We start from the raw sequence: 13,389 nt of genomic DNA on the forward strand, positions 1-13,389 counted from the left end.
GCTTAAGAACAGACACCCCTCTCTAAATCAGACTGTAAACTCGTTTGTTACGAAGAGTATAGTTATGGCATTGAAGAATCAGATTACTCAAAGACAATTTCGGAGCTAGATTCTTGAATTCTCATATTTTATTAGATCATCACTTTTCGATTCTAAATCTCAAACTGATTTTTCTCAAGGAATAAATCTAAATCTGACTGCTTATTACTCATTTCTTACTGAATACTCAAAGGAATTCTTCAAGCTGTGTAGCATCTTTAGATGCATCTTCGAGGGCCTCGACGACATCTACTACTCTACTAAGGATTTATGGTCGCTAAGAACATATGCCGAGGATAATATATGTTATCCTTTACTAAGATAGTTCTTGTGACATTGTTATTGCCTTTACATGAGAGGCCAATATGGTCCAAGATGATCTTGCAATAATGTGTACGGGTCGTTAGAATTTTCCAATACAACAAGGTAGGCGAAGCTAGAGGTATAAAATGTGATGAAAAAGCACAGTTCAATTCACGAAGTCACATGCTTAATGTGTCGTGTGTTGTGTTGTGTTGTGATGTGTCAGAGATTCAGTCGTGTTGTGACGTGTTAAAAGGCGTGTAATGTTGTCCTGTGTTGTGTTGTGATAGAAAAATAATTATCATGTGTCGTGATGTGCTAGCACACCTATTACTTAGTAGTGAACCCAGACATTCAACTCTTGTTAGAGAAGGTTTTTCTTGGACATGGTTTAAAGTTTGTTTTGACTCGGGTTAAGTTTCTATTCAACTTGCGCTAAGTGGTCAACTTAACTCGTGAACTAATCAATTAAGAATAGTTTTCGGATACCTATCTTGAGGAATCATAAAGTCTGAGAAAAAGAGAACTTTGTATAACAGAAAAGCAAAATCAGGGACCATAACTATTGATGTGATTGTAGAAGTGGTAATTAGAGCATAGCTCGGTTGAACCCACCAAGCGTTGGTATGTCAATTTTGGTTGTGATATTTTAGTGAATCAAAACTCATTTAAAAAGTCGCTTGATTATATGTTAGAGTCAACTTCGTATAGGTTAGCTAGAAAGTTACTAGGATATGAGACTTACAAGTATTACGTGGAGACTTGAAGAATGTGAAGAATTAAAGAGCTACATCGACGGCATCATCCTTTCTCTTAAGGTTAGTAATATTTGAGTTGAATTGTTTTATTCCTAACGTATTTTTCAAGTCGTGCATATTAAAAATATAACTGTGAAGTTGTGGATGATTATACTCTAGCTAGACATAGTATTAAGGAATTACAATACGAAGTATAACGTCTATCTTTTGAACTTCGTATATAAGACATCGACATAATCGTATGAATGCTATTGTGATTATGTATAGGTATGGGTGAAGATTTCGTCATAGGAAACAATGTTTTACATTCGTTTAAAGGAAGTACAATTCATAAACTTGTTTTATGAATCGAAAGGGAAATCGCTAGGCTTATTGGTATTGTTATTCATTGCAAATCTTTGGATTACCAATATGTGTGTTTAGTATAACCGCTCATAACTTGTTTATGTATCTTGGTAAAACTATTCACAATGCCTGACTTTTGTATTGGTATAACTTTTATTAGTGAAACCGATCTTAAGTAATCACCTGAGATGGTATGATTGATATTTTGTAATTGGTATGACCAACTCTAGACATTAGGGAACCGATCCTAGTAAGAGGTACAATTGATCACAAGTATGTGGAATCTATCCATGTAAGAGGTACAACAAGTCTTAGTAATTGGTAATCGATCCTATGACTGGTGCAACCGATCACAAGTAAAATACCATAATTATGTGGTAACCGATCCTAGTACCTAGTCAATCAATTTTTGGAAATCTAGTGTGACCGATCCTAGTACCCACATGGAGGTAGAACCGAAGCTTTGTGTTTTGGTAGAACCGTGAAACCCATCAATGGTGATTTGGTAAGATAATCAATCACATCTTTCTTGGAAGTCAGATGAACCAATTCTAAACTCGTTTGGAAGTGTGGAAAACCGGTTCCAAGATTGTAAATATGAAAACGGATTTACAAAGTAAAGATGTCGATATACTTTGCACATGTGCAGTAACTCTCATCTTTTATTGTTCAAAGATATCCCTTAATAACTAAAGAAGAATCCCGGATCGAAATAAATTGAGAATCTTTTAATTAAGGTATTTAGTTTTTATATTCTTTTAATTTCCAGCAATTAAATGCATATCTTTAGAAAATAGAAATTGGTAATGTGCATTTACTAATTGGAGATTTTCTACTGAGATTTCGGTTCAATATTTGGACAATGCATTTCCAGGAATTATGAAAACCGATTTTGGCTTTATTGCATATCTTTGAGAATATTCGGTTTTGGAAATTCCTTGGTGTCCAAACTTATTTGCTGTATGAATATTGAAGTTTGCATTTCGAGCAAACTAATCCTCAGAGCCAGCAAAACTACCTAGTTGTGTTGTTACTGGTGGACCCGTCTATTCGGAGAGGAAAGTACCCTAATTAGGCGAAATCTCTTACGACTGCTCGTTTTAAAGACTTCTTTGGGATTAAGAAGCTCTACGAGTACCATTGGTGGGAAACTATATAATTGCAGTTTATTATTAGTTTTCGATTGATTTGATTGACTAACGGTTGTTGAACTTTGATTTCACCTAGTTTGTTTATGCTTGAGAATCTTCTCTTCTGATATAAGATTCACTCAAACTAGATCAAAGTTTCGACGGGGATCTTTAGACTGTTTGTAGATCTAAAGACATCTTGTGATAATCCATCGTTAACAGACTCCGTTCTGTGTGTGATTGATCACAAGAGATTCAAGTTGTTTGTGTGCAGGTGTTTATTGAAAATCTAAGAATATTTTAAGACAAAGAATATTTCTTATTTGAGTTCATAATCTTTGGTGTGCACAAAACTTGATCGGTTGGGGATCCAACTATAATCGGTTTATCTTTGTGATAACCTTGATTGATTAGTTGAGTAGATTGGTATGAATACAATTCTTTGTGATTAAGAGTATTGATTGCATAGTCTAAAAAATTACTTTGGAAGTTGTTGAATAGATTGATCTAAGAACCTGACAAAGGAGTTTATTGGGATAAACGGAAGAGACTTTTGTCAAACTCATATCACGTTGTTTGAAAAGAGTTGTTACCGAACAAATTTGTTGTTCCTTTACTGTTTGGAATACGAACCAAAGGAATTGTTCCAAGTGCGTGACTTATTACAAGTTGGAGGCGCATGGATACTGAGGGAACTAGGTGAACTATAGGTTTAGTTGTTTGGTCTCAACTATACGAATTTGGTTTAGATTTTGTATAACGGCTTAATTCTGAGAGTATTCAATTATGGACAAGGTCCCGGGGTTTTTCTGCATTTGCGGTTTCCTCGTTAACAAAATCTTGTTGTGTATTTTAATTTTCTATTTCCGCAATTATAATTGTTTTTTTATAATTAGAAGTAAAATACACAAATGTTAATTCATAATTACTTGATAGCAATCCTATAGTGTTTGGTTAACTCTGAACCTATTATCAAGTAATCATACTTCGTTGTTGTATTGTCTCGATCTTGCATCCATAGTCAATCACACAAGTTATCTTGTTGTCGTATTGTCTCGATCTCGTATCCATAGACGATTACACAAAGTGTGAACCGATTAGTTGTATTGTATCGACTCAGTCCATAGACAATCACTTTCGGAGAAAGGACTTATAGGTGGAAAAGTTTTATATTGAGGTATATTTGGGTATCCTCGTCTTTCCAGTGGTGCATAGTAATTCGTTACTCTGGCTTATTAAGATCCCTGATTTAGACCTAAATTTGATTTAAACTAGCAAATAAATAAAAGATGATAATAATATTAAGAGAAACTCGGACTCAAAATTCCACCATAAATCATATTTGAGTGATGCATGTATCGATTCTTAACAATCTTAACCCTTTTATTGACTCTATTTCTTTGACAAAAGTAGATTTCTAAAATACCAATTGTATTAGAAGCATGGTGCATCAAAAAATTATTAGTTTAAGTATACACCATCAAACAAAATCACAACTAATTAGTGAAAATCATAAATCAATTAAAATAAGTGCAAAAAGTCATAAAGAATCAATAATAGTTACCAAACAATTGTGAAATATTGGAAATAGTGATGGTATTTAGCTCCTCATAGTAAACACTCTCTCAAATTATAAAAACTCAGCTCAAAAGTGCTTACAAAGAATAAAAGATAATAAAAAGATAAATCGGCGAAACTGCAACTTATTTTTCTTCAAACCTCCCTCTCTTCTTCAAGTGGCTTTCCCCCAACTCCTATTTATACCCAGCATAAAAAGACGAGGGTACCAAAATACATCACAATCTTTTAATTTATCCACCTATAAGTCCTTTACCGAATGTGATTGTCTATGGACAGAGTCGAGAAAATACAACTAATTCGGTTCACACTTCGTGTGGTCGTCTATGGATACGAGATCAATACAATACAACAACAAGATCACTTGTGTGATTGACTATGGATACAAGATCGAGACGATACGACAACAAAGTGTGTACTTGATAATAGGTTCGGTAATAACCGAAACTCTATAGGATCAATATCAAGTATTACATAGTTAACGTACTTGTATATTTACTTATTTATAATAACAATTATAATGCAGAAAACAAAGTAAAAGACACCGCAAGATTTTGTTAACGAGGAAACCGCAAATGCAGAAAAACCCCGGGACCCAGGACAGTTTGAATATTCTCAGAATTAAGCCGTTATACAAAATCTAATACCAACTTCGTATAGTTGAAACCAAGCAGACTACCCCTCGCTACTTAGTTCCCTTAGTATCCCTGCACCTTCGACTTCTAGAGTCACACACGTGAATAACAAGTCCTTTGGATCGTATTCCAAACAACAAAGGAAGAATCTGTTTGGTAACCACTCTAATCAATCTTGCTAAATATATTTGATGAGTCGTTGACAAATGCTCTTATGTTTAATCTAATAAACTCCTTTGTCTGGTTAGATCAATCTAAATATTGATTACCGAAATAATCAATGGATACGGATGTCTTCCTTAAGCATCCAAATGAGCAACAAGTCGTATATACTTTAATCGAAGAACGGTGAAATTAGATGGAGATAATCCTAATGATTATAATACAGAGATACCAAATGTTTCATGCCAAGAAGCGTTAAACATGCTCGACGAGTTGTAAATGTTTTGGCTTCAACAAGAATGTGTTCACAGTGATGAGGTCTTACGCGTCCGCGGATCAAAGATGCGATAAGAATCCAAAAATTTACATCCTTTTCTCAAACAACTATAGATAAGCATTTTGCTTCATCTTAAATTTTGATGTAAAAAGATCTATAACGTTTCCAATAGTGACGATTATATTAATATATGGAGGTAAATTTCTTATGACGGGACTAGAAAAAACTATTAATATTAAAATGTGGAGGTTATTACTATTTACAACTGGCTCAAGTTGGTACTTTGATTTTTTATTAATATATAGAGTTTATTAATATATGGAGTATCAATATATGGAGTTCTTACTGCTTTTGTAACTTCTGTAGATAATCTCATGGATCTTGTTCTCGTCTCTTTCTTATGAGTCGGATAAGCAAGGAGAGTATCACATAAGTAAACAAGGCATGTTAATACCCACATCCAGTCATTGCATTTTTAGACTTAAACTTCGTGATTACACCAAGTCAAAATATGGCTTACTTAATTTTTCTTTTGTAAGTCCAAAATGTATTAATAAATAGCAAAATTACAAAGCAAAATAAGCAGCATGAAAAGAGGTCAGAAAAACCCCAAAAACTTGCTACTTATTTGAAACGAAAATAAGATACATTTGGATATTCAACTGAATTTAAAAAATCCGGTCTCCCTGTATAATGTCTTCCTTCCTCATTAGGCTTTGATAATCATATGGCTTACTTCATGGTGTAAGGAAAACTGCAATAATTATTTATAGGAGCATAGCTCAACTTTTTGAGAAATTAAGAGTTTTATATGAGATATTTTTCACTAGTTTTGTCTTATTCCTACAGAAGGTAAAATAAAGAGTTTGTTTAGAAAATTCTACCCTGTTTAGGTTGTAGTTCTCACCCAAGGTAATGATGAGAACCAAACAAAAGAATATTGCAAAGAGAAATTCCCCCCACTAGGTGGTGAGTTGCGAGGTTTCTCAAGAATAGAGAAGTTCGTTAAGAAATTCTAATTCAATTGGAGTTTTTCTATACGGACCGAAGGATCAAGAACAAGATCTGAATATTTACCTGAGGAATTTGAATGTCTCTTGTTCGCAACTTGTTCCTTAACACTTTGATAGATCTCTGAAGGTCAAGTATAATATTCTCAATCTCCTTTGAAAGATTTGTCTTTTTCAATGTATGAGCTCCCTACCTCTTCCAAGATTGAGGATTGTGAGAACAAGGATTTTTCAGTTTTTGAATCTCAAAACACATTGATCATAAGAAGAATAATCTCACTCTTTACATAACATTGAGACAAAGGTTTCATGTCTTTACAGATGGACTAGTATTCCTCTCGACAAGAGATGAAGGAGTTAGCCCAGTAAATGTGTTTATAAGAGGCGTACTTATCGAGAATTTTTTTGACAGGGGTAGAAACCGATTGGGGCATGGGGGACGAATAGGAATTCGACATTTGTTCCCCTATTCCTTGTCGTTTTTAGCTAATTAAGGTCTTCAGCTTTTAAACCCGATTTACCCTTCCACAAATTTTTTTTATTAACTGTTGGTGACTTCTCCTATATTAATGGTAGTTATGGACGGAATATTGCCACCGAAGGAAAAAAAAATACTTATCTTCTAACAGTGCAGCATGATCGTTGAATTATGTAAATATAGAAGGCATGAACATAGAAACATTCAAAACATATATGATCGAAGAAAGTTAATAGAAAAAGAAAATTATGACCATTTTCGAATAGTTTATGAGGTAAAATCGATTTTGAAGATCTATCATACGAATTGTTAAAACATCGGAAATAGCAACTTTAGTCCTCTTCCGATTCTTTTCTCTTGCCTCATCCTATGACTACAGTTTAACTAGGTCTCCCATTAGGGATTTAAAAGATTTAATGTTTATTAAATTAAAATGATCAATGATTTTTTATCCCACTAAGGAACTTCCCCCTCTATACAGATAGTAAAACCTCGAAATTAATTGGACTGATTCGGTTCTTACATCGTCCAATCAACCAAGGAACAAACAGAACAAGGTTGTAAATCGCTATTTCAAATTAAACATTAGTGTTTTTATTCCTTTGATCATATCAGTACTTTAATCTCTGTATTAGTCTTAGATCTACATCGAGGTATTGACGGTGATTCTCAAATATCGCATTATCAGGCTTCTTCTCACCTATATTACTTGGATGAATAATTGATCACTCCATAACCTTATTTGAAGCTTCTAATAATTACAAAATTAATATTGCTGATTACCTCAAGGAGGCTACGTCTCACTTATATTACTTGGATGAATGATTGATCACTCCATAACCTTATTTGAAGCTTCTAATAATTACAAAATTAATCTTGTTGATTACCCCAAGTTTTGGAATAATCATTCTCCTCCATCATTAGGTTAGACCTTAATTAAGGTTAGTTAATATTTATAGATACTAATAAGATTTGATCAGATTTGGGGAAAGGTTTAAAATGTCAAAATGTTAATTTGTTAAAAACGGTAAGGAAAAGAGGGACAAGTGTCAAATTTTGATTCATCCCCCATGCCCCCATCATTATTTGCCCCATCAAAAATTTTCTCGTACTTATCGTTCTTATTAGATTTCTCGACACATATTGATTTTTCTTTTATGAACTTTGAGATCATGAATAAGTTTGTCAGTCCTTAATTGTTCCTTCTTCATTTTATCAAGCTCATGTTTCATGCTATCAACTTTTTCATTTGGCAACTTGTATGGACGAACCTAACACAATTCCGACTAGACCAACTTAGTGATGTTTGACAATATGTATATAAAGTTTATGTCTTCATCTCTTCTCAATCAGAAAGTCTAGACAATGGAGTTTGTGAACCTTTTTTTTTGTGGGGGGAGGGGGTCAATTGGAGTCTGTGAACCTTATTGTTAATAAACGTACTTGGACGATCTCAAAAATAAATATCTGATATCAATCTATTCGTATCAAATATATTTAGATCTGAATCTGCCAAGTATGAACCTTGTTACCTATCTTTCAAGATATGAATTCCACAAGAAACAAGTCTCGTAATTGATCTTAATTATATGGATGTATCTACTAGGATTGAATACGCACTATTTGTGTAAATCATATTATAAATATAAACAATATAATGCGGAAAAGGAAGAACACAAGACACATGAAGTTATGTTAACGAGGAACCGCAATTGCAGAAAACCGCAACTGCAGAAAAATCCTCGGAGCTCGTCTAGATTTGAACACCAAACAGTATTAAGCCGCTACAGACACTAGCCACTACCACAATTTGGACTGGCATGTAGTTGAGACCGAATCGACCCTCCACGCGATTCAAATACACATGCACTCCTTACGTCTCGTGAACCTCACAAGGCTTTACACAATTGATTTTCTTAGCTGACGTCCTTTACATCCTAAGATTTTCTTCAACCTAAGTGAAGACTTTTGATACCAATCTGCCTCTAATAGGTAAGCATATTTGATTTCCCTTTAGATCAAAGATCAGGGCTTCGAAGTCTATTTTCAATAGACAAAACTAGCAAACCTCACAAATCTGTAACACTTACACTCAGTTAGCTGAGAAGCCTGGATTCTTAATCACTTCTCAAGAACAATCGTGAACTAATAAATTAAGAATAGTTTTTAGATATCCATCTTGAGGAATCACAAAGTCTGAGACGAGGAGAACTTTGTGATTTCTAGTTATCTTGCCTGAAAGAGATTACAGGAACCTCGATAACAGAAAAGCAAGATTGGGATACACGAACTATCAAGGTAAAGATAGTCCGACCTGACTTCACGAATCGCCAAGTGCAGTCTTCAAGTCACAGACCTAATTATATTTCCAAGAGGAAACCTAGGTCAATAGAGGACGACTCTAGCAATCAACTAGGACACAAACTGTCAGGGATTGAACTTCCCAGTTGAATGAGTGCCTCTATTTTTAAATGTTCAAGACTGGGAGTTTCTTAGAATTCAAGATAAGCTAACTTAATATTCAAGCAAACCCTTTCTTTGTTTACATGAAACTCTAATTAGAGTTTCAAGTAAGCATGTGAAAAGTTTGTCCTGAAATCACATAGAAGAATATACATAGTGGTCTAAGTATGTGAACCGTGTATAATGATAGTTCTTGGCAAATATTCCTATCGAATTAATAAGAAATATCATTTTCATTTAAACACTTAATATTTTAATCATTATCCACATACAGAAGGTGTTTTAATGATCATAGATATCTTGAGGTGTTTATGAGATTCATAAAAATGCTAAACATGTTTTAAAATATAAGTCTTTGAGCATCTGCTAATATTCACTAGGACCGTTGGTGAAACGGTTCGTAAAACTGTTAGGCAGTTCATGAATTACGGTTCATGAACCATTCGGCGACCGGTGAACTCAGATGTCCATGGTTCGTGAACTGAGTCCGCCATCCATTGCCTTTTCACCAATTTCTGATCACCACAGTTCGTGAACCAGGTAGGTGAAATATCCCTGGATTACTCTTACCCGAGCACGCTATTCAACCCATGTTGTGCAGCTGTCTTCTTTGTCCTATTATGTTGCCTAATTGAATCGGATTGACATCCTCTACCTCATCACCTTCTTCTTTCTCGTCACTATCTTCAGTGACTATGGTGAACAATTTCTCCATTTTAGGAAAATTACGAGCAAGGTGAGGACCCTTACATAAGAAACCCACATTGGCTTAGTTCTTCGAGGAGAAACTATCACGCTGATAGCTCTTCTTCTTTGCCTCATAACCTTTCATATTTCCATTATCTTGAACTTCTTGCTTTTTTTTCCTTGTTTTTCCTAGCATAAGTTGAGGTGTTAACCGATCTATAGTCAGCAAGGATGTCTATTATTGCAATGACGGAAGTAGATCTTTGGCACCCTGTCTTCTTACTTTGGCATGCGCCCACTCTTGCAGAACAAATGTGAAGTTAAATAAGTTACGGATGTCTAGAGAAATTCCCATGGTGTGCCGGTATACCAAAACTTATGCAAACTCTCTGGCTAACCAAGTTGCATTGCTTAGTAAGAATTGACCCTTCATTTCCTAATCATGACAACCCATGTCATGATTCCTGGACGACAAGCAGTAAAGTCGTCATCAGTTTGAGTCCTCCGCCATAGATTTGCATCACTTTGTAGGTACATGCTACCAAGAATGACTTCCTGTTTTTTCGGTGTGTCCCATATGAATTTCTCTGATGCCTTCGCATCCCTTGTGCCAGAAAATGCCTTAGGTTCTTTGACTTTTATCTTGGTAAAATCCCTGCCACTATCAGTAGCATCATTCGTACTTGGTGTACCCACCATTCTCCTTAGCACATCCAATTCCTCATTTAGTTCCTTTAATGAGTCTATGAAGATGGTTTTAACAGCATTAATTTGGCCTTCCAGATCAATATGCTTTTTAGTCACAGTTTGGATGGATTAGTGCATCTCAGCGTTACAATTATTCAAGGCATGAATATGATTCATCAGAGTGGCATTATAATTAATATCATTGGGATGGCGTACCTCTTCGCCAACTTTATCTTCCAAATCTGATAATCGATTCATTAAGGTTTCAATCTGACTTCTGAAAGTAGACATTGTGAACCAGTAGTTTCAGCGGCCAAAACTTGAGCAAAACAGAGAAAATCTTCACGAAAAACAGAGAAATATGTGGTCGGGTATCAGAGTTGTGTTTGGTATTTCGTTTGGGTGTATTTGTTGGATAGTACATAGATGTTTCTTTTTCACTTAAGATATCCTTCAGTGAGAAAGTAAACAGTGCATTGAATTCAGGAAAATTGCATTAGAAATGAGTTCTAAGGGTGAAAACAGAGCAATATGTGCTCTGATACCCGAATCGTCACACTTGCAAATGCACTTTGAAATTTTTGTCTTGAGTATGACTTGGCAGCACAATGGTTCAATGAAAACTATTCACATACTCGTACTTTAGCCTTTTAAGTTTGCACCAATTGAAATAACAACACTCCTACCAGGTAGGCAACAGAAGACTTACTTGAATTTCTTTTTACCTTATATTGTACCCCATACTACAATTAAGGGTTTTGCCATGACTGCGCTTCACAGAAAGAGGTGTACTTACGAATAAGAAAATACATAGACTAGCTTTAAGCCAACAAAATATTTTTCATTAACTTAGGGTAAGATTACAAAAATCCCGTCCAACCAAAGAAGTTACAAGCTTATTGCCTAGCACAACTTAAACTCACTTTACTGCGATATTGGTGCCTCTATTGTTCGAAGACTTACAGTCGCAGGGGTTCTACAGTCTGTTTATAGCGCCAAGAATATGGCCAAATCGTGTGCAACTGTTTGCACAGCCTATGGACAACCATGTGTTCATTGGCAGTTATCCTAACCGCCAAAGTGGTTTTTAACAACTAACTTTTATGTTTTCTTGCCAATTGATATCGCACCTATCCTTGGTGGTTAGGCATTGTCAAACAAGGTTACAAACCCCTTTTATAACTGTTCTAATCCAACTCTTTGCTATGGCATGCATGTGATGCGCATACAACTCGTAATCGTCAACTTAAGCCAATGTACCGCCATCATTGCGTTATAATTATCCTGGCCATGCAGTTAACTCATTTAAACACTATCATATGAGTGAAGTCACGGCATTCATGTCTTAATCTTATACTTGGCTCAGTTTTGTATGGTGTGTGCCTCACTTGCGGTCTTTTTGTCGATTAATAGACAATAATGTCATGTTTGGAAACGTTACTGTTGCACATGCACTGTCCAAGCATTTTCCCAATGCTTGGACTACTGCCTAAGTCATCCCATGACTTGTATGGCAACTATAATTCATTCCTTGAGTTGGGTTAATTCTGGATTATGGATATGCAAAACTATAGCGTAATGTTGTATGTGATTGGGGTCTTCGAACAATAGAGCCACCAATATCGCAATAGAGTGAGTTTAAGCTTAGATAGCAATGATCTTATAAAAGGATTTTGTAATCCTCTCTTAAGTTAATGAAAAGGATTTCATTGTCTTAAAATCTTGTCTATATACTCTTGTTATTCGTAAGTGCTCCGCTTTTTGTGAAGCGCAATCATGGCACCCACCCTTGTTTCTAGTGTGGGCTACAATCAAAGGTAAAGAGAAAATCAAGTAAGTCTTTTGTTGCCTACCTGGTATGAGTTTTGTTGTTTGCATTAGTGCAAATTTATAAGGCCGCCTGAAGTACGAGAAGGTTAATAGTTTTCATTGAACCATTGTGCTTTCGGGTTATACTCGAGATAAAAATTGAAAGATTTGTTTATGGGGGGTGACAATTTGGGTATTAGAGCATAGATTACTCTGTTTTGCTTCGTTTTCATGAAGATTTTCTCTGTTTTTGCTCAAGTTTTGGTCACTGAAACTATTGGTTCACAATGGCTACTATTAAGACTCGGATTGAAACCGATTATCATATTTGGAAGATAAAGTTGGCGAAAAGGTACGCTATCCTAATGATACTAATCATAATGCCATTTTGATGAATCGTATCAAGGCCTTTGATAATTATGATGTTGAGATGCATCAATTTGTCCAAACTGCGAATAGAAATCATAAAGATTTGGAAGGCCAAATTAATGTTGTTAATACCATGTTCAGAGACTCATTCTAGGAACTAACTGAGGAGTTGAGTGTCTTAAGGAGAACGGTGCGTACACTAAGTACAAATGATGCTACTGCTAGTGCTAGTGGTGGTGGTTGTGAGGATTTGACCAAGATAAAAGTCCCAGAACCTAAGATATTTCCGGCACAAGGGATGCGGATGCATTGGAGAACTTCATTTCGGACACGGAGTTTACTTCAAAGCTGCCAGAACACCGGAAGAACAGAAAGTCACTCTTGTTAGAATGTACCTAGAAAGTGATACAAATCTATAGTGGAGGACTCGAACTGATGACAACTTAACTGTTGGTTGTCCAAGAATCATGACATGGTCTGTCATGAAAGAAGAATTGAATGGTCACTCCCTACCAAGCAATGCAGCTTTTTTAGCCAGAGAGAGTTTGTGTAAGCTTAGCATACAGGTACACCACAGAAATACATGAAAGAATTTGCGTCTCTAATGTTAGACATTCATAACATGTCCGAGAAGGACAAGTTATTTAACTTTACATATG

This window comes from Papaver somniferum, chromosome 1 (assembly GCF_003573695.1).
Source record: "Papaver somniferum cultivar HN1 chromosome 1, ASM357369v1, whole genome shotgun sequence".
Classification (NCBI taxonomy): Eukaryota; Viridiplantae; Streptophyta; class Magnoliopsida; order Ranunculales; family Papaveraceae; genus Papaver; species Papaver somniferum.